General features: G+C 42.7%; 1 protein-coding gene across 3 annotated transcripts in view; it reads right to left on the bottom strand.

Moving 5' to 3' along the window:
• The window catches only part of LOC134205756 (cadherin-86C), a 768,251-nt gene that overhangs the window by 100,568 nt on the left and 646,362 nt on the right, over positions 1–21,321 (bottom strand). The gene's annotated exons all lie outside the window — the stretch shown is intronic.

Here is a 21,321-nt window from a genome sequence, read left to right as displayed (position 1 = left end):
GAATCGGTAGCGTATATGTAAAATGGTGTGTAAGTTATGATAGCGGATCAGATCGCGGTGATAGTCGGAGAGGCGCGTTGGCATTTCGTTAATGAAGTCATTAGAAGGGGTAGCTATGGAAATGCACTAACGTAACATAAAAAATGCACTTTTTTAGCTTACAATTTCAATTAAAATGGCGATTCTATAACAAGAAATGTTTGGGCATTTCTTCAATAGACTCACATCTGTATAATTAAAATTTATTTAAAAATGTTCAAACTTCAAACAAATAGAATTATTATATTTTTAAAAAGAAATCTCATGGGACATTTATATTTTCATCAATGCAGTGAGTCGCTGGAGCCAGGGCGTTGTCAATGGCACTTTACAACATTTTATTCCGATCGAAAACAACTCCGCGCGGCTCTCTGAAGCGCAGTAATGGCCGATTGTGTGAGCTGCACTCGAAACTTGTCCTAGTCGCACTCGCGCGCATGATTGGGAAATTCCCCAATGGGGTAAGATGTGTTTATGCATATTTATTTTAAACGCAGTTATTTATCGACGATTAGATGGGATTTATGGTTACGCCGGATAGCCCGTTTCAAGGAGCGCCTAGCAGCAGCGTTTGGGCTCGTTAAAACATATTTGATGCTACCAGTCATAATTTTGAGCGAACCAGCGGGAAATGTATTAGGGGTCGTTCAACAATGATGTCACAGGTTATAGGGGGGGGGTCTAAGATTTTGTGACAGTATACAAAAGGTATACAAAAATGCGTGACAGAGGGGGGGGGGTCTAGAAATCCCAAAAAGTAGTGGACGTCATATTTGAATCGCCCTTAAGTAAACCGTCAAAGGACCGAGCGCGAGCCTCGAAGGGGAATGCCATTCTCGGCGCGCACGGTGATAATTTAACACCTTCCTAATCGTTTACCATGCGGTGAGGACTTTGACGGGGCAGCGATTGACCTCTGCGGCTTTGGTTTCCGGCAGTTATGGTAGGTGATCCAGCTGCCACATCAAGTGTGGATACGCAACGTCCACGCTGACGCCATAGTTTGTGTGAACTAAATTGCGTGATCTTTGCGACAAATAACAACAGCGCCCCAAGGGATTGTGAATATTAAAACGAAACCTTTCTGTCAACATTCAACAGGTAGGTAACACCAAAACGGCCAAGGAGCGGACACCACTACGACCCGGTGGTGGTTGCTCTTGGAAGGCACCCAAATCGATCGATTACTGTCAGATCATGTGGGGAAGCCACAAGCGGCGAATCGATGGTATCTATCCGCCTGGCTTGGTACCGGGCACAAAGATTACGGAGGTTGATTTCGTTGCGTCGCGCTGCTAAAGGCAATCAGATTCCCACATGCAGTGTTTACGGTTGGGTACCTATTCGCCGCGATGGTAATAATGAATGAACGATGAGCCTGCCCTGGAGGCTACCGCGCTCCGTTGATTGCATGCGTTGCGAGTTAATGTGGTTTGTTCTTGTCATGTCAGTTGTCAGAGCTCTCGGGCGGAGAAAGAGAAATGATTTGTTAATTAACGGCGCGGCAGAAGCTGAGTGCGCAGCAATTAAATTAATGAGTTCTCGGAACATCCAAGAACATCATAGCTAGGAGAAAAGCTGGACAAATGTGACAATTAACAACCGAGAATACAGAAGCTGAAGCTGGGAGCTAGATTCTAGATTATCTGGAAAGCATAAAAGTCTAACAAAATGCCACGCATTACAATGTTAGATATAATCAAATGATTTCGGCTTACAGATATGAGAGAGTAGGTAAGCTTAAGTAAATAAACATTTATTGATGATTTTGGTTTAAATAAAACATCTAATTGATGATCATGCTCATATATAGGGATGTACTAGTTTTCGTGCTCAATTCAATTTCCCTATTAATCGTTTACACCAATTCACAATTAATCCAACTTGTTATGGAAATAAACGCTTAAACAGATCTTGAAAATGTTTGTTCAATCAATTTGCATTTATGTAGAGGAGACTGGGGAGACTTGATCTTATTTTCTCATTTCCGATTACTGGCGGAGTTAAGCTCGTGACCCACCAAATCGAATATTTCTCTGAAATTTTTATATACGCCAAAATTGTCCTGAGAAAAATAACTGATTTTCTTAGAAGTTTTAATAATTCTGGAGAATCTTCCGAAAGAATTTTTGTAGTTATTTTCGAGAGAACATTCTTGTGGTTCTTGTTTCTTCGTTTCTTGTTTGGTATTTATTGGTGTTCTATTGAGTATTGTTTAGTAATCGATCAACTCAGTGTAGCTTCTGAACCCCTTGGCCGATTTCAACCAAATTTGGAACACACATTCTTTCTCTTAAGAAGACGACGCGACGATAGGGGATGTTAGGGATAATATTTAGGAAACGGGAAAGGTTGTGAAGGGATTGGTATTGTTCAGCTATCAATCACCTCAGTGTAACTTCTGATCTACTTTTAGCCGATTCCCGCCAAATTTGGAATTCACATTCTTTTTATTAACCCTTCCGTTACCGACCCCTTTTTGAAAGTAACAATAAAAATCTTTTTGGCTGTAACTTTTTTGCCTTTCAACATTTTTTATCGCAACTTTCACCAAAAGAAGCGGAATTTAATCAAGTTCTACGAGTTTTATGAGATCACTTGGTTCCGAAGTTATTCCGGAATTAAAATGGGTGTTAGTTTTTGGCCATTTCTCAGAACGCATACTTCGGAAATTATTATTTCTGATATTTTGATTGGAAAGGGCGCATAAACCATACCAAATATGATCAGGAATTTAATCGGTCCAAAAAAAGGCCTGTTTTCCGGATTCCGGACGTTCAACCGGAACCTGTTACGGGGTCACTTCACGTAAATAGGCGTAATGCGGCACATCAAACTTCATGAATTTATCGTTATGACATTCTATGATAATTTTGTACTTCCTGGACCATATTTGAACCGATTGGAATCGGTGTTTTTTTACAATGTTGTGAAAACTCATATGTGAATATGTACGTTATGTGGAAGATATTGATTTGGAAAATGTATTGGAGGTAACCACTTTCTCTTCGATGGGAACAGTACGCTAAACTGGTGTTTTAACCAACTATGCTACGAGGGACCTCCGTCGGCCTTCGCAACCTAGCGATTACTGAACGAGCTCGAGATTCCCAAATTGGACGCATAGTCAAATCACTCGCAATCCATTTCTCAAACCAATACTTCCACTTGTGTATAGTACACGTTCACATTAGAGGAGCGTGAGTATTTAGAATGTCTGGCGGCTATATACATTCTCCATCAGCAACTGTACTGTACAACAGTAAGTACGAAGTAATTTCTGAAGGAATTTTCGAGGATATTTCGAAAAGTATTTCCGAAGACAAATTGAAATAAATTGGAATTCCGAAAATTGGAGGATTCCATTGGATATTCCTTATAATTATCATTTGAATATTCAAAGATTAGAATTATAAAAAAAATCGAAAATAATTCCGAAAGAATATCTGGAGGATTTTCTGAAGAAATTCTGTCAACATGTCAACATGTATTCTAGGGGGAAGGGCCGTTTGGCCGAATACCGTTCGGAATGCCATTTGGCCAAAGGTAATTGGTAATTGGCCAAATAGGTCATTAGACCGAATAGGTCATTTGAATAGGTCATTTGACCGAATAGGTCATTTGACCGAATAGGTAATTTGTCCGAATAAGTAATAATTTATCGAACAGGTTATTTTACCGAATAGAAAATTTGACCGAATAGGTAATTTGGCCGAATAGGTCATTTGAATAGGTCATTTGACTGAATAGGTAATTTGACCGAATAGGTAATTTGACCGAATAGGTAATTTGACCGAATAGGTAATTTGACCGAATAGGTAATTTGACCGAATAGGTAATTTGACCGAATAGGTAGTTTGACCGAATAGGTAATTTGACCGAATAGGTCATTTGAATAGGTCATTTGTCTGAATAGGTCATTTGACCGAACAGGTAATTTGTCCGAATAAGTAATAATTTATCGAATAGGTCATTTGGCCGAATAGCTAATTTGACCGAATAGGTAATTTGGCTGAATAGGTCATTTGACCGAATAGGTCATTTGACCGAATAGGTCATTTGACCGAATAGGCCATTTGACCGAATAGGTCATTTGACCGAATAGGTCATTTGACCGAATAGGTCATTTGACCGAATAGGTCATTTGACCGAATAGGTCATTTGACCGAATAGGTCATTTGACCGAATAGGTCATTTGACCGAATAGGTCATTTGACCGAATAGGTCATTTGACCGAATAGGTCATTTGACCGAATAGGTCATTTGACCGAATAGGTCATTTGGCCGAATAGGTCATTGGGCCAAATAGGTCATTGGGCCGAATAGGTCATTGGGCCGAATAGGTCATTTGGCCAAATAGGTCATTTGGCCGAATAGGTCATTTGGCCGAATAGGTCATTTGGCCGAATAGGTCATTTGGCCGAATAGGTCATTTGACCGAATAGGTCATTTGACCGAATAGGTCATTTGACCGAATAGGTCATTTGACCGAATAGGTCATTTGACCGAATAGGTCATTTGACCGAATAGGTCATTTGACCAAATAGGTCATTTGACCGAATAGGTCATTTGGCCGAATAGGACATTTGGCCGAACAGGAAAATCAGCCCAACAAGGCATTTGGCCGAACAGAACATTTTGCCGAACAGGACATTTTGCCGAATAAGTTATTTAAAAAGTAAGAAATGAGTTGTGAAAAGTGAGACGTCTCACTATTCACTACTTATTTACCACCTTTCTCTGTGAGAAGTGAAACGTCTTAATTCTCTTCTAATTTCTTTCTTCTTCTCTTTCTTCTCACAACGAAGAGTGAGTATTGCTAAGTGAGAAGTGAGACGTCTCACAACCCACTTAGAAATACTCACTTTTCACAGAGAGATATGAGAAATGAGGCTCATTCCTCATTTCTCACATGAGACGTCCCACTTCTTATCGTGAAAGTGAGGAGTGTGGAGTGGGAAGGAAGACGTCTCAATACTCACTTGGCACTACTCATTTTTAACAGTGAGAAATGAGAAATAAGAATTGAGAAGTGATACACTCCTCATTTCTCACTTCTCGCTGTAAAAAGTGAGAAGCGCGAAATGAGCAGTAAGGCGTCTCACTTTTAACTCCTCATTTCTCATTCATCACTGTGAAAAGTAAGTAGTGCGAAGTGAGAAATGAGACGTCTCACTACTCATTTTTCACAGTGAGAATTTTGCCGAATAGGATATTTAGCCGAATAGACCATTTGGCCGAATGGAACATTTGGACGAATGGGACATTGGGTGATTAGGACATTTGGCCGAATAGGACATTTGGCCGAATGGGACATTGGGTGATTAGGACATTTGGCCGAATAGGACATTTGGCTGAATAAGACATTTAGCCGAGTAGGACATTTATCCGAATAGGACATTTGGCCGAATAGGACATTTGGCTGAATAAGACATTTAGCCGAGTAGGACATTTGACCGAATAGGATATTTGGCCGAATAGGATATTTGGCTTTTTTGGACATTTGGCCGAATAGGACATTTGGCCAAATAGGCCATTTGGCAGAACAGGGCATTTAGCCGAATAGGACATTTAGCTGAATAAGACATTTAGCTGAATAGGACATTCAGCTTTAAAGAGCATTTGGTTAAACAGATCATTTGGCCAAATAGGTAATTTGACCGAACATGTCATTTGGCGGAGCAGTACACTAGGCTGAATAGGTCATTTGAAAAGTGAGACGTCTCACTACCCAAGCAGCACAAGTCAAGGAAAACTGGTTACAGCAACCGCAATGTGACTGAATCTGGTCATATATGAGTCACTGTAATATATTTGCAACATGTGTGCTGCTCGGGTACTCACTTCTTACTGTAGCAAGACGTCTTACTCCTTATTTCACAATTCTCACCTTAACGGTGAGAAGTTTCATTTCTCACTTCTCACTGTGAAAAGTGAGTAGTGAGATGTCCCAATACTCACTTGGCACTACTCATTTTTAACAGTGAGCAATGGGAAATGATTAGTGAAAAATAAAACGCCTCACTACCTATTTCGCGCTTTTCACTTTCTACAGCGAGTCGAGGAGTGAGAAGTAAGACGTCTCATTTCTCACTCCTTATTTCTCATTGCTCACTGTTAAAATTGTGCAGTGCCAAGTGAGTATTAAGACGTCTCTCTTCTCACTTCCCACTACTCACTTTTCACGGTAAGAATTGAGTCGTCTCAAGTGAGAAATGAAGAATGAGCCTCATTTCTTACTTCTAGTGAGTATTGCCAAGTGGGTAGTGAGACGTCTCACTACTCAGTTAGCGCGTCTCACTTTTCGTAGTGAGAAGTAAGAAATGAGGAGTGAGAATTGAGACGTCTCACTTCTCACAGTGAGAGGTGGGAAATAAGTAGTGAGTAGTGGGACGTGGGCCCTCCTTATCCGTGCGGTAAGACGCGCGGCTACAAAGCAAGACCATGCTGAGGGTGGCTGGGTTCGATTCCCGGTGCCGGTCTAGACAATTTTCGGATTGGAAATTGTGTCGACTTCCATGGGCATAAAAGTATCATCGTGTTAGCCTCATGATATACGAATGCAAAAATGGTAACTTGGCTTAGAAACCTCGCAGTTAATAACTGTGGAAGTGCTTAATGAACACTAAGCTGCGAGGCGGCTCTGTCCCAGTGTGGGGATGTAATGCCAATAAGAAGAACGTCCCACTTTTCACAACTCATTTCGTACTTTTTAAATGACCTATTCGGCCAAATGTCCTGTTCGACCAAACCTCGCCTAACTTTTCAAAAGGACCTCAGTAACATTTTTTCATGAATTAATTTATGTACTGCAATCAGAGGCTTTCATTTTTTTTTAAATTTTTTGAAAAGTTAAGCGAGAAGTGTCCTGTTCAGCTTAATGTCCTGTTCAGCCAAATGTCCTGTTGGGCTGATTTTCCTGTTCGGCCAAATGACCTATTCGGTCAAAGGACCTATTTGGTCAAATGACCTATTCGGTGAAATGACCTATTCGGTCAAATGACCTTTTCCGTCAAATGACCTTTTCCGTCAAATGACCTTTTCCGTCAAATGACCTTTTCCGTCAAATGACCTATTCGGTCAAACGACCTATTCGGTCAAATGACCTATTCGGTAAAAGGACCTATTCGGTCAAAGGACCTATTTGGTCAAATGACCTATTCGGCGAAATGACCTATTCGGTGAAATGACCTATTCGGTCAAATGACCTATTCGGTCAAATGACCTATTCGGTAAAAGGACCTATTTGGTCAAATGACCTATTCGGTCAAATGACCCATTCGGTCAAATGACCTATTCGGCCAAATGACCTTCTTCTTCTTCTTCTTATTGGCATTACATCCCCACACTGGGACAGAGCCGCCTCGCAGCTCAGTGTTCATTAAGCACTTCCACAGTTATTAACTGCGAGGTTTCTAAGCCAGGTTACCATTTTTGCATTCGTATATCATGAGGCTAACACGATGATACTTTTATGCCCAGAGAAGACGAGACAATTTCCAAACCGAAAATTGCCTAGACCGGCACCGAGAATCGAACCCAGCCACCTTCAGCGTGGTCTTGCTTTGTAGCCGCGCATCTTACCACACGGCTAAGGAGGGCCCCTTGGTCAAATGACCTATTCGGTCAAAATTACCTATTCCGTAAAAGGACCTATTCGGTAAGAGGACCTATTCGGCAAAAGGACCTATTCGGTCAAATGACCTATTCGGTCAAATGACCTATTCGGTCAAATGACCTATTCGGTCAAATGACCTATTCGGTCAACCTATTCGATCAAATGACCTATTCGATCAAATGACCTATTCGGTCAAATGACCTATTCGGTCAAATGACCTATTCGGTCAAACGACCTATTCGGTCAAATGACCTATTCGGTCAAATGACCTATTCGGTCAAATGACCTATTCGGTCAAATGACCTATTCGGTCAAATGACCTATTCGGTCAAATGATTCGACCTATTCGGTCAAATGACCTATTCGGTCAAATGACCTATTCGGTCAAATGACCTATTCGGTCAAATGACCTATTCGGTCAAATGACCTATTCGGTCAAATGACCTATTCGGTCAAATGACCTATTCGGTCAAATGACCTATTCGGTCAAATGACCTATTCGGTCAAATGACCTATTCGATCAAATGACCTATTCGGTCAAATGACCTATTCGGTCAAATGACCTAGTCGGTGGCTAAATGGCTTTCGGCCAGAAAGGTTTGGACCACACCACTCTTCCTCGTATTTTAGAATGAATTTTCGAAGGAATTTCCAATTATCAACCCGAATAATGATATGGAAATGTTAATATCATCTTCCAAACTTAGACGTACGTGTTCATGATAGAATTAGAGGCAAAAGTATAGAATTGCAGAAATTTCGAAAAAAACCGGAATGTAAAGCCATTGCAGAAGAAAAATCAGAAATGATTTCATATTTTACAGAAAGACAGATTCTTCGTCTGCAAAAAAATATACGCAATATTTTCTGTTGTGTGGTTTGTATCTATAGACATTTGATTGTGACTAAACCTGAACGTTTGTTTCGTTCTCGTTTTTCTCCTAGAACGTCACCCATGACATCACCCTCCGATGATGGCGCTAAGATTTGTTATCACTAAAAGCCCATTCGTCTATCACCTATCCAACGGTCAACCGAGACAAGCCAGTCAAATGTCAAATCCGACATTTCAGCTGCATACGTTCAGCAACCGGTCCCGCCAACTAGCACACCCCCATCTACCCCCATTAGAGTTTGGTTTCTGAGTTCATCGCATCATATACCTACCATATGCAACAGTAAAGCAACAAGGGTGGGTCATTCCATAAATCGCTCAACCTTTCACACTACCACCGCCACCACCTTCTCGGTGTCAGTTTTTGCAGCTCTTCCACATTCCGCCCACCCCTGTGAAAGACCATTTCGCATAATTTCAGCAAAGCTATCAGCACTAATCGCGATGCCTATCAATCAGCGCTGCTCACGGCGGGCGACGCAAACCCCTCGAAGGCAATTGTAGTGGCCCCACCTTTGCTAATATATCGATTCGACGGTACCTTTCCCCCCGGTTAATATGTTGCACCAAACCAAACGACCCAGCCATGCCCGGGTCGTTATCGCACCTACGTGCTCTGCGGGTACGTGCCGAGATTTGAGTTCAACGGCGAACCGGCTTGCGAGCTGTTGGGTCATTGTTCTATGGGTGCTAAAAAAACACAAAGTTCTGTTCGTAGAGAGGCACGGGCCTATCCACCCGGAGGCATTCGCTGTGGTTATTATCATTCGAAAGATGCTGAGAGCGCAGCCAAGTCCTTAGGCCCTTGAGACTTGAGATTAATTACCGGCGATAGCGAGCTGTGCGACACCCGCCGAGCCGCCACTAGAGTAGAACTGCAGCAGCAGTAACTTATTTTTTCCGTTATTTATCACCTATTTCCCAGTCAAGATCCAGGACAATAAATAAGACACTGCGCCGGAAAATAGCAGCGGCACAGGGGTGGTCGTTTGACGATTTCGAAATCCGCTTCTGGCGACAGTAGCCACTGCCATTTTTAATGCCAACACGTTCGTAGAGCAGAACCAGATGTCCCAAAGAACTTAGAATGATTTCCGTGGACATTTGTCATAAGCTGAATGTGAATGTTCTACACAGCTGCATACAGTTATTCGAGCGGTACCCAACTTAGAATCTTAGAATGATAAAAAAGTTTGGCCAATCAAATTAATGACATGTGGACGCCACTCGATTCTGCATATAAGTATTCAGTCAATTAGTAATAACAATTTATTATACAAATTTCCTTCTAGAATAGTTCTGCAGCCAGCAATACGAGAAATGCAAGAAAAAAAGAAGTTGTTACCCCAGAAGGGAAGTCATTTCACTTTTCAACATTGTGCAACTTTGTACGTCCAGCGTGGATGCTTGTGATGTCTGTGCGGTGCCGATGGTGATCAACTGGCTCGAGACTGACCATATCGGGAGAGATTTGATTGCCTTGCTTGCAGTAAAGTTTTACGACGGTTCTCAACACTGTTGTAGGCAAATGCGCAGTTTCTTTTTCAAATAGGAAGAGAGAGAGAGAGGGGGACCAAGCTAAGGTTCATCAGATATTGGCATTTGAAAATTTCAGTCAAATATGGAAAGAGTGTGACTCTAATGTGATCATTGAGCATCTTGATTTGGTGGTAACAAAGTACCAAATCTGGTAACGCATTTTAGTCTCAACCGAGGCTGGTGTCTAATGGAGTGGACTACCAAGATTGAACAGGCGGTTCCGATTTACGTTGGTCGTGGTCGTTTTCCCGACATTCTGTGCACGATTAGCATATTCAGAAGACAAGCCAAGTCAAAGATAGTCAAATGCAATCACAGACTTACCCTTCAGCTGAATTTCTGTCAAAACATATCCATTTTAGGAGGTTCTAAAATTTCACAACATTTAATACTTTTCACATCATACCTAGTTGGCTTTAAGAGTCTTAACTCAACCGTAGTCACCGTTTTCACTCAAATTCCGAACATGACTTATATTCTGAACACTCGCTTTTAAATGGTAATTTTTTCCCCATTGATCTTGAATTTGTTTGTATTCTTGATCCTTAGTGCAGAAAACCGACAAACGTTTTAGTTTTGGGCCGCTAAATCGCCACTATTCGGAATAAGATTTATATTCATGATTAGAGTAAAAGGAATTACTGAAGGAATGTCCAAAGGTATTCTTGGCGGAATATTTCTGGTGCAGCTATCAGTACGAGCTATCCAAAGAACTGTTGGAGGATTTTCAAAAGGAAATTCAGGAGGAGCTACCAAATATTTTTTTACAAAACCTCCGAAGAAGAACCTGGAGGGATTTCCGAAAGAGAAAAAGGATTTGCTAAACGAATATCCGAAGGAATTTCTGGAAGTGTTGCTAAAAAAATTATCAAATAATTTTCGAAGAAATTTTCGAACAAATTGTTGTAGGAATTTCCAATGAAATACCTGGAGCAATTTCCTTCCCAACGGGATTTCTCAAATAGTTCCCTAAGGAATTTACAAATTTACGAAGCGATTCCAAAGAATTGGCCTTACGAGATCCTAAAGAAAAAAAAATCCAAGAAGTTTAAAATTAATTTTCAGATGAAACTTAAGATAGCTTCATGAGGAATCCTCGCAACAATTCCGAGGATTCCCCTCGGAATTGAAGGATTCCCCTCGAAATCCCTAAAGGATTCCCCTCGAAATCCCTAAAGGATTCCCCTCGGAATCCCTAAAGGATTTCCCTCGGAATCCCTGAAGGATTCCCCAGAATCCCTGAAGAATTCCCCTCAGGAATCCCTGAAGGATTCCCTCAGGATTCCCTCGAAATCCCTGTAGGATTCCCTTGGAATCCCTAAAGGATTCCCTCAGGAATCCTAAAGGATTCCCTCGGAATCCCTGAAGGATTCCTCGAATCCCTGAAGGATTCCCTCGGAATCCCTGAAGGATTCCCCTCAGGAATCCTGAAGGATTCCCCTCGGAATCCTGGAAGGATTCCCCTCGGAATCCTGGAAGGATTCCCTCGGAATCCCTGAAGGATTCCCCTCGGAATCCCTGAAGGATTCCCCTCGGAATCCCTGAAGGATTCCCCTCGGAATCCCTGAAGGATTCCCCTCGGAATCCCTGAAGGATTCCCCTCGGAATCCCTGAAGGATTCCCCTCGGAATCCCTGAAGGATTCCCCTCGGAATCCCTGAAGGATTTCCTCGGAATCCCTGAAGGATTCCCCTCGGAATCCCTGAAGGATTCCCCTCGGAATCCCTGAAGGATTCCCCTCGGAATCCCTGAAGGATTCCCCTCGGAATCCCTGAAGGATTCCCCTCGGAATCCCTGAAGGATTCCCCTCGGAATCCCTGAAGGATTCCCCTCGGAATCCCTGAAGGATTCCCCTCGGAATCCCTGAAGGATTCCCCTCGGAATCCCTGAAGGATTCCCCTCGGAATCCCTGAAGGATTCCCCTCGGAATCCCTGAAGGATTCCCTTCGGAATCCCTGAAGGATTCCCCTCGGAATCCTGAAGGATTCCTCGGAATCCCTGAAGGATTCCTCGGAATCCTGAAGGATTCCCTCGGAATCCTGAAGGATTCCTCGGAATCCCCGAAGGATTCCCATCAGAATCCCTGAAGGATTCCCGTCGGAATCCTGAAGGATTCCTCGGAATCCCTGAAGGATTCCTCGGAATCCTGAAGGATTCCCTCGGAATCCTGAAGGATTCCCTCGGAATCCCTGAAGGATTCCTCGGAATCCTGAAGGATTCCCTCGGAATCCTGAAGGATTCCCCTCGGAATCCCTGAAGGATTCCTCGGAATCCCTGAAGGATTCCTCAGAATCCCTGAAGGATTCCCTCGGAATCCTGAAGGATTCCCTCAGAATCCCTGAAGGATTCCTCAGAATCCTGAAGGATTCCCTCGGAATCCTGAAGGATTCCTCGGAATCCTGAAGGATTCCCTCGGAATCCCTGAAGGATTCCCTCGGAATCCCTGAAGGATTCCTCGAATCCTGAAGGATTCCTCGGAATCCTGAAAGGATTCCTCGGAATCCTGAAGGATTCCCTCGAATCCCTGAAGGATTCCCTCGGAATCCTGAAGGATTCCCTCGGAATCCTGAAGGATTCCCTCGGAATCCCTGAAGGATTCCTCGGAATCCTGAAGGATTCCTCGGAATCCTGAAGGATTCCCTCGGAATCCTGAAGGATTCCCTCGAACTCCTGAAGGATTCCCCTCAGAATCCCTGAAGGATTCCTCGGAATCTTTGAAGGATTCCTCGGAATCCCTGAAGGATTCCTCTCGGAATCCTGAAGGATTCCCCTCGAAATCCCTGAAGGATTCCTCTCGGAATTCCTGAAGGATTCCTCTCGGAATTCCTGAAGGATTCCTCTCGAATTCCTGAAGGATTCCTCTCGGAATCCCTGAAGGATTCCCTCGGAATCCCTGAAGGATTCCTCTCAGAATCCTGAAGGATTCCTCAGGAATCCCTGAAGGATTCCCCTCGGAATCCCTGAAGGATTCCCCTCGGAATCCCTGAAGGATTCCCCTCGGAATCCCTGAAGGATTCCCCTCGGAATCCCTGAAGGATTCCCTTCGGAATCCGAATCTGTGTCAAAAGGTCGAAGGTCAAAAGGTCGAAGGGCAAAAGGTCGAAAGGACAAAAGGTCGAAGGACAAAAGGACGAAAGAACAAAAAGACAAGAAATGAGATGGGAGTTGTGAGTGGTGACAAGTGAGATGCAAGATGGAAGTAATGAGCAAAGATGAAAAGTGAGAAGTAAAAAGTGAAAATTGAGACGTGAGAAGTGGAAAGAAAGAAATAAGAAGTAAAAAGTGACAAGTGAAAAATGTGATGTGAGAAGTGAGGAACGGAGTAGTAAGAAGTGAGATGTAAATAAGAAGTGAAAAGGATGAAGAAGAAAGGAGGAAACATATATAGTGAGAAAGTTGAAGGAAGGAAGAAAAAGAACAGAAGATGAAAAAAATAACGAAGAAAGGAAGAAGAAGGAAGGTGGAAGAAGGAAAGCAGAAGGAAGAAGGGAAAAATAAGGAAGAAGGAAGAAAGAAAAATGGAAGAAAAAAGTAAAACTGAAGAGGAAGAAAGAAGGAAGGAAGAAGAAGGAGAGAAGACACAATGAAGCAAAACAAAAGAAAGCAGGAGGAAGCAAGTAGCAGGAAAAGAGAAGAAAGATGGAAGAATTGAGGAACAAATAAGAGAGAAATAAAGAAGAAAGAAAGAAGAAAGAAGAAATAAAGAAGATGGAAGAAATAAGATACAAAGAAGAGATAAATAAGAAGAAAGAAAAAGGAAGAAAAAAGGGTGAAAGAAGGAAAAAAGGAAGAGAGACAAAAAAAAGGATGAAAGAAGTAAAAAAAGAAGAAAGGAAAAAGAAAGCAGGAAGAAAAACAGGAAACAAGAAAGAAGTAGAAAGAAAGAATGGAGAAAGAAGGTAGAAAGAGAGAAGGAAGAGAGGAGAAAGAAGGAAGAAAGGAGGAAAAAAGTTGCTAGAAAGTAGGAATAAAGAAGGAAAAAAAGAATGAATAAAGACGGAAGAAAGAAAGAGGAAAAACGGAAGAAATAAAGAAGGAAGAACGAAGAAATAAAGAAGAAAGGAAGAAGGAAGGAAGAAAAAATAAAGAAGGAAAAAAGAAAGAAGGAAAAAAGAAAGTAGGAAAAAAGAAAGAAGAAAAACGAAGAAAGGAAGAAAGAAGGAAGAAAAAAATAGGAAAAGAGAAGCAAAAAAGAAAGAGTAAAGAAGGAAAAAAAGAAGAAAGTTAAAAGAAGGAAGAAAAACAGGAAACAAAAAGGAAGAAAAAAGGGGGGAGAGAGTAGGAAGAAATAAGGAAGAAAGAAGGAAAAGAGAAGAAAAAAGAAAGAAGGAAAAAAGAAATAAGACATAAGGAAGGAAAAAGGTGAAAAAAAGGAAGAAAGATGAAGGAAAGAAGGAAGACAAAGGAAAAAAAGAAGTTAGAAATAAAGAAGATGAAATATGAAAGGAAGAAGGAAGAAAGAAATAAGAAAGAAGAAAAAGAAGGAAACATATGAAGTAAGAAGGAAAAAGGAAGAAGACAGAGAATAGAATGAAAAAGCAAAAATAAATAAGAAAGAAGGATGAAAAAAGAAAGACCTTTTGTCCTTTCGACCTTTTGTCCTTCGACCTTTTGACGCAGTTTTTTTGTTTCGACCTTTTGTCCCTTCGACCTTTTGATCCTTCGACCTTTTGTCCTTTCGACCTTTTGACCCTTCGAACTTCTGTCCTTTCGACCTTTTGACCTTCGACCTTTGTCCTTCGACCTTTTGACCTTCGACCTTTTGTCCTACAACCCAGAATCTCTAAAGGATTCCCTCGAATCCCTCAAGGATTCCTCTTGGAATCCCTGAAGGATTCCTCGAATCCTAAAGTTTCCTCGAATCCTAAAGGATTTCCTCGGAATCCCTGAAGGATTCCTCGGACTCCCTAAAGGATTCCCTCGGAATCCCTAAAGGATTCCTCGGAATCCTAAAGGATTCCCTCGGAATCCTAAAGGATTCCCTCAGAATCCCTAAAGTTCCCTCGAATCCCTAAAGGATTCCCCTCGGAATCTAAAGGATTCCTCGGAATCCCTAAAGGATTCCTCGGAATCCTAAAAGGATTCCCCTCGGAATCCTAAAGGATTCCCTCGAATCCTAAAGGATTCCCTCGGAATCTAAAGGATTCCCCTCGAATCCCTAAAGTTCCCCTCGGAATCCTAAAGGATTCCCCTCGGAATCTAAAGGATTCCCTCGGAACTCCTAAAGGATTCCCTCGGAATCCCTAAAGGATTCCCTCGAATCCCTAAAGGATTCCTCGAATCCTAAAGGATTCCCTCGAATCCCTAAAGGATTCCCTCGGAATCCCTAAAGGATTCCTCGAATCCCTAAAGGATTCCCTCGGAATCCCTAAAGGATTCCTCGAATCCTAAAGGATTCCTCAGAATCCCTAAAGGATTCCTCGAATCCTAAAGGATTCCCCTCGAATCCTAAAGGATTCCTCGAATCCCTAAAGGATTCCTCGAATCCCTAAAGGATTCCTCAGAATCTAAAGGATTCCCTCGAATCCTAAAGGATTCCCCTCGAATCCCTAAAGGATTCCCTCGGAATCCTAAAGGATTCCCTCGGAATCTAAAGGATTCCTCGAACTCCTAAAGGATTCCCTCGGAATCCCTAAAGGATTCCCCTCGGAATCCTAAAGGATTCCCTCGGAATCCTAAAGGATTCCCCTCGAATCCTAAAGGATTCCCTCGAATCTAAAGATTCCTCGGAATCCTAAAGGATTCCTCGGAATCCTAAAGGATTCCCTCGAATCCCTAAAGGATTCCTCGAATCCCTAAAGGATTCCCTCGGAATCCCTAAAGGATTCCCTCGGAATCCCTAAAGGATTCCCCTCGAATCCTAAAGGATTCCTCGAATCCCTAAAGGATTCCCCTCAGAATCCCTAAAGGATTCCTCGAACTCCTAAAGGATTCCTCGGAATCCCTAAAGGATTCCTCGGAATCCCTAAAGGATTCCTCGAATCCTAAAGGATTCCCTCGAATCCCTAAAGGATTCCCTCGGAATCCTAAAGGATTCCTCGAATCCCTAAAGGATTCCCTCGGAATCCTAAAGGATTCCTCGGAATCTAAAGGATTCCCCTCAGAATCCTAAAGGATTCCCTCAGAATCCCTAAAGGATTCCCTCGGAATCCTAAAGGATTCCCCTCGGAATCCCTAAAGGATTCCTCGAATCCCTAAAGGATTCCTCGAATCCCTAAAGGATTCCTCGAATCCCTAAAGGATTCCTCGGAATCCTAAAGGATTCCCTCGGAATCCTAAAGGATTCCCTCGGAATCCCTAAAGGATTCCTCGGAATCCCTAAAGGATTCCCTCGGAATCCTAAAGGATTCCCCTCGAATCCTAAAGTTCCCTCGGAATCCCTAAAGGATTCCTCGGAATCCCTAAAGAGTTCCCCTCGGAATCCTAAAGGATTCCCCTCGAATCCCTAAAGGATTCCCTCGGAATCCTAAAGGATTCCCTCGGAATCCCTAAAGGATTCCTCGAATCCCTAAAGGATTCCTCAGAATCCTAAAGGATTCCCTCAGAATCCCTAAAGGATTCCCCTCAGAATCCCTAAAGGATTCCCTCGGAATCTAAAGGATTCCCCTCGAACTCCTAAAGGATTCCCTCGGAATCCTCAAAGGATTCCTCGAATCCCTAAAGGATTCCCTCGAATCCCTAAAGGATTCCTCGGAATCCTAAAGGATTCCCCTGGAATCCCTAAAGGATTCCCCTCGGAATCCCTAAAGGATTCCTCGAACTCCTAAAGGATTCCCTCGAATCCCTAAAGGATTCCCCTCGAATCCTAAAGGATTCCCTCAGAATCTAAAGTTCCCCTCGGAATCTAAAGGATTCCCCTCAGAATCCTAAGTTCCCCTCGGAATCCCTAAAGGATTCCCTCGGAATCCTAAAGATTCCTCGAATCCTAAAGGATTCCTCGGAATCCTAAAGGATTCCTCGGAATCCTAAAGGTTCCCTCGAATCCCTAAAGTTCCCCTCGAATCCCTAAAGGATTCCCCTCGAATCCCTAAAGGATTCCTCGGAATCCCTAAAGGATTCCTCGGAATCCTAAAGGATTCCTCGGAATCCCTAAAGGATTCCCTCGAACTCTAAAGGATTCCTCGGAATCCCTAAAGGATTCCCTCGAATCTAAAGGATTCCCTCAGAATCTAAAGGATTCCCCTCGGAATCCTAAAGGATTCCCTCGGAATCCCTAAAGGATTCCTCGAATCCTAAAGGATTCCCCTCGGAATCCTTAAAGGATTCCTCGAATCCTAAAGGATTCCCTCGGAATCCCTAAAGGATTCCCTCGAATCCCTAAAGGATTCCTCGGAACTCCTAAAGGATTCCCCTCGGAATCCTAAAGGATTCCTCGGAATCCTAAAGGATTCCTCGGAATCTAAAGGATTCCCTCGAATCCCTAAAGGATTCCTCGGAATCTAAAGGATTCCTCGAATCCCTAAAGGATTCCCCTCGGAATCCTAAAGGATTCCTCGGAATCTAAAGGATTCCCTCGAATCCTAAAGGATTCCCTCGGAATCCTAAAGGATTCCCTCGGAATCCTAAAGGATTCCTCGAATCCCTAAAGGATTCCCTCGGAATCCTAAAGGATTCCTCGGAATCCCTAAAGGATTCCCCTCGGAATCCCTAAAGGATTCCCCTCGGAATCCCTAAAGGATTCCCCTCGGAATCCCTAAAGGATTCCCCTCGGAATCCCTAAAGGATTCCCCTCGGAATCCCTAAAGGATTCCCCTCGGAATCCCTAAAGGATTCCCCTCGGAACACCTAAAGGATTCTCCTCGGAACACCTAAAGGATTCTCCTCGGAATCCCTAAAGGATACCCCTCGAAATCCCAAAAGGATTCCCCTCGGAATCCTTAAAGGATTTCCCTCGGAATCCCCAAAGGATTAATCTCAGAACCCCTAAGGGATTCCCCTCGGAATCATAAATATAAAGCAAAGCATAAATATAAATGAAGCATAAATCAATCTCGAGCAAAGCCGGGTACATAAAACTAATTTTTAATAAATTCAAGAAATTTAGGTCTTTGGGAAAGTTGGTTTCGAAAAGGCTTAAAAATAAATTATCCCAAGTGTGAAAATGTTAATTAACCCAAATGTAATTCTCGAAAGTAAGATGAAGAATTCCGTGGTGTGGTTGTGGTGAAGCAATTGAACCATAATTTCAATATTCTCATAAATTTATAAGAATGAGTAAAGTTTGATATTGTGTGGAGTGATTCTAATGTACCGGCACAAACAATTATCTGATCTAAATTGTTAGATTATCGTCAAGAACGAGCTCAGGTTTCTCAAAGAACAAAATATTATACTAATTAAAACAATAAAGTACGTTTACAAAATTATTTTGAGCTTTTAATGGAATGTCTCCACTTGTCATAAGACGAGTTGTCCTTTCATATATAATACCACCACTTGATTGTAACTTTAACAGATACGGATTTCGACTTCGAGTACGAGATATTGAAGACGGCCTTACTGTTGAGGTCGAAATACGTATCTATTAAAGTTACAATCAAGTGCTGGAATCAAATTGGATAGTACGAATTCGTCTTTTGACAAGTTAAAATGACGTTCCAACCCAACGTTTGATAAAGTTAAAATGTGTAGCACTGTAGCAGCCAACATCACGAACATACATATATTCCCCCTCTCATTACTGCCAGTACGTACGATAGCACAATGTCTGACAACCCCCTTGGAACCAGCAGCATCGTCATCTGCATGGGCCATTTGTTCCTGGGCTGGATGTCGCATCTGCCACATAGTTTCCCGGGAGAGTGTGTGATGTAGTTGGTTCACTTCGGGATGTTTTCTGCGAGATGTCAAAGGTTTTCGCCATCTACGGTTACTTCCATCGTACAAGCTTTAGCACTTTTTCTTCCTCGTGTTGTGTTCTTACTGTCGCCGATGTGTTACTCTTGTTGAATGCATTCTAGAAGCCGTTGCCGATAAGCGACATGCACGACGATGGCGGCGGAGTCGACGACGACGACCGACGATTGGAAGGCCATAAATTCTCCTCGGCCAGGAAAGTTGGCTGGCACCCAGTCGAGATATGGAGGCAAAACAATGCAAGATTAATGCTGTACCTGGTGATTCCAGAACCCGAAGCAGGAACGGCAACAGTAGAAATTGGCATCTATTTCTGAACATGGTCAGAGGAATCCGACTCCCAGCACAGCACAACACTCCGCTGCGCTCGCCGGCCGGCGATGGGCACTTATCTTGCGCGTTGATCCACGTCCTCGTCACCGTTGTTCCCGTCGTCGTTGTCGCTCGTCGAGAGAATAGAAGTGACGACCTTTCCCGACTATCCCGGGGTCAACTACTGGAAACCTAATCCCTTCTCGCTAATGGTACATGATGATGGGTTCGCTCGTTACAAAGTTGCCCAACTGCGAAGCGGGCGATGGCTAATTTATGGTCCCGTTGCTCCGTGTTCTGGTTCCGATCCGTATCCTCCACGTGACACCGAATCAGACAGACAGTCCTGGAGTGGGGAGATGTGTAATTATCGCTCGGACGGGTCTCGATCGGGAACTGGAAATGAAAATGGGGGAGAAGGGCCAGTGCCATAGGTCACCACCAGTCGGAATTTTGATGAGGATCGATTTGCACCGTTGATTGAATTAAGCGTGAGCAATCTTCTCCCCTGTGACCTTTGCTGGCAGATCTTTTGTGTTCTGTTGCTCCGTTCCTTTTTTCCGCGAATTGTTCGGTTTTAATCGCTTTTTCCCCGCTGCAGTTGCATTACGAAACCCCGAGTGCCATCCGGAGTGAGAGCATTGTAATTATTTGCCGTCTTTCACGTTTCTCCCTCGGTGCTGGCTGGGGGTAAAATCGCTTATCGAGGCGCGTACCTTTAAAGCACTTTAGAGCAGTGTGGTTCGCGTTTTGATTGATCTCACCTTTTTCCCTTGCGATCGTAGGCTCGCGGGGAAATCCATCATGGCAGCACGATGGACGCTGTCTCTGTATAGTGGAACGTAAAGATAGAGAGAACATCCGAACAATATAACACCGTTTAGTTTTATTGTGGTACCCCTTTTCTCATGAGCTCGTATCGGGGGAAAAGATCTGAAGAATTTTACGACATTTCCGATTTACGACGACCGAATTCGTCGAACACCGTCTTCGAGGCTCGTAATGGGACAGTGGGTGAGAATGGGTTTGAGCCACTTTGCCAGGGTAACGGTTTCGATGCGCTTTAGAATAGGAATACTGATATATGAGATGCTGTTATGAGATGTTGTTGCGACTCGCTGTTTTTTTTAATTTTCTCTTCTAAAGGGTGTATGCGATAATAATGGCAAACCGAGATTCTTTTCAAATTTTGAACCGTATGAGTAAAGAACCCGAAAATTTGATCAAATCTCATTCATAGTGTATTGTTTTCATCTGCAATGTTTCATAGTTATTCATATAGTGGTTTCAATCATGTCGTGGAAACAAGAAATTGTCCGTGGAAATGTGTGCATCTAAAATAAAAATCTGTAGGCGTCCCACCAATCGATAGCTAAAAAACTTGAGATTGCAAATACAACTGCATCTCGTGTAATAAGAACCTTCAAAGAGCATCTGAGTGTTTAAAGGAAGGAAGAGAGTGGTCGTAAAAGTGGTCCAATGAACAGTTAAACAAACATGTCCATTGTGTCCATATAAGACGACGCTAACATGTTCAAGGTCATAAGTCATAATTCTACCACATGGTTGTACCTTCGACAAATACGTATTTCGACCTCAACAGTAAGGCCGTCTTCAGTGTCTCGTATTTGACTCGACTTGTCGGCCTTACTGTTGAGGTCGAAATATGTATCTGTCACATGTACAATCAAGTGATGGAATTAAATGGAATTGTACAAACACGTCTTATGACAAGTAAAAACAATCCACTAAAAGCTCAAAATAATTTTCTTATCAAGTCCAAGATGCCGTCTTGTGCAGAAAACCATGAATTGTGCTGCGTTACATTTTGTTAAGAAAATTATTTTGAGCTTTTTAGTGGAATGTCTTCACTTGTCATAAGACGAGTTTGTACAATCCCATTTAATTCCACCACTTAATTGTACCTTGACCGATACGTATTTCGACCTCAACAGTAAGATCGTCTTCAGTGTCGACGTCGACTTCGTCGAGTCAAGTACGAGACACTGAAGACGACCTTACTGTTGAGGTCGAAATACGTATCTGTCAAAGTACAATTTAGT

Source organism: Armigeres subalbatus, chromosome 1 (genome assembly GCF_024139115.2).
Source record: "Armigeres subalbatus isolate Guangzhou_Male chromosome 1, GZ_Asu_2, whole genome shotgun sequence".
Classification (NCBI taxonomy): Eukaryota; Metazoa; Arthropoda; class Insecta; order Diptera; family Culicidae; genus Armigeres; species Armigeres subalbatus.
The sequence above is the reverse complement of the archived record's forward strand: the minus strand, read 5'-3'. Positions and strand labels throughout refer to the sequence as shown.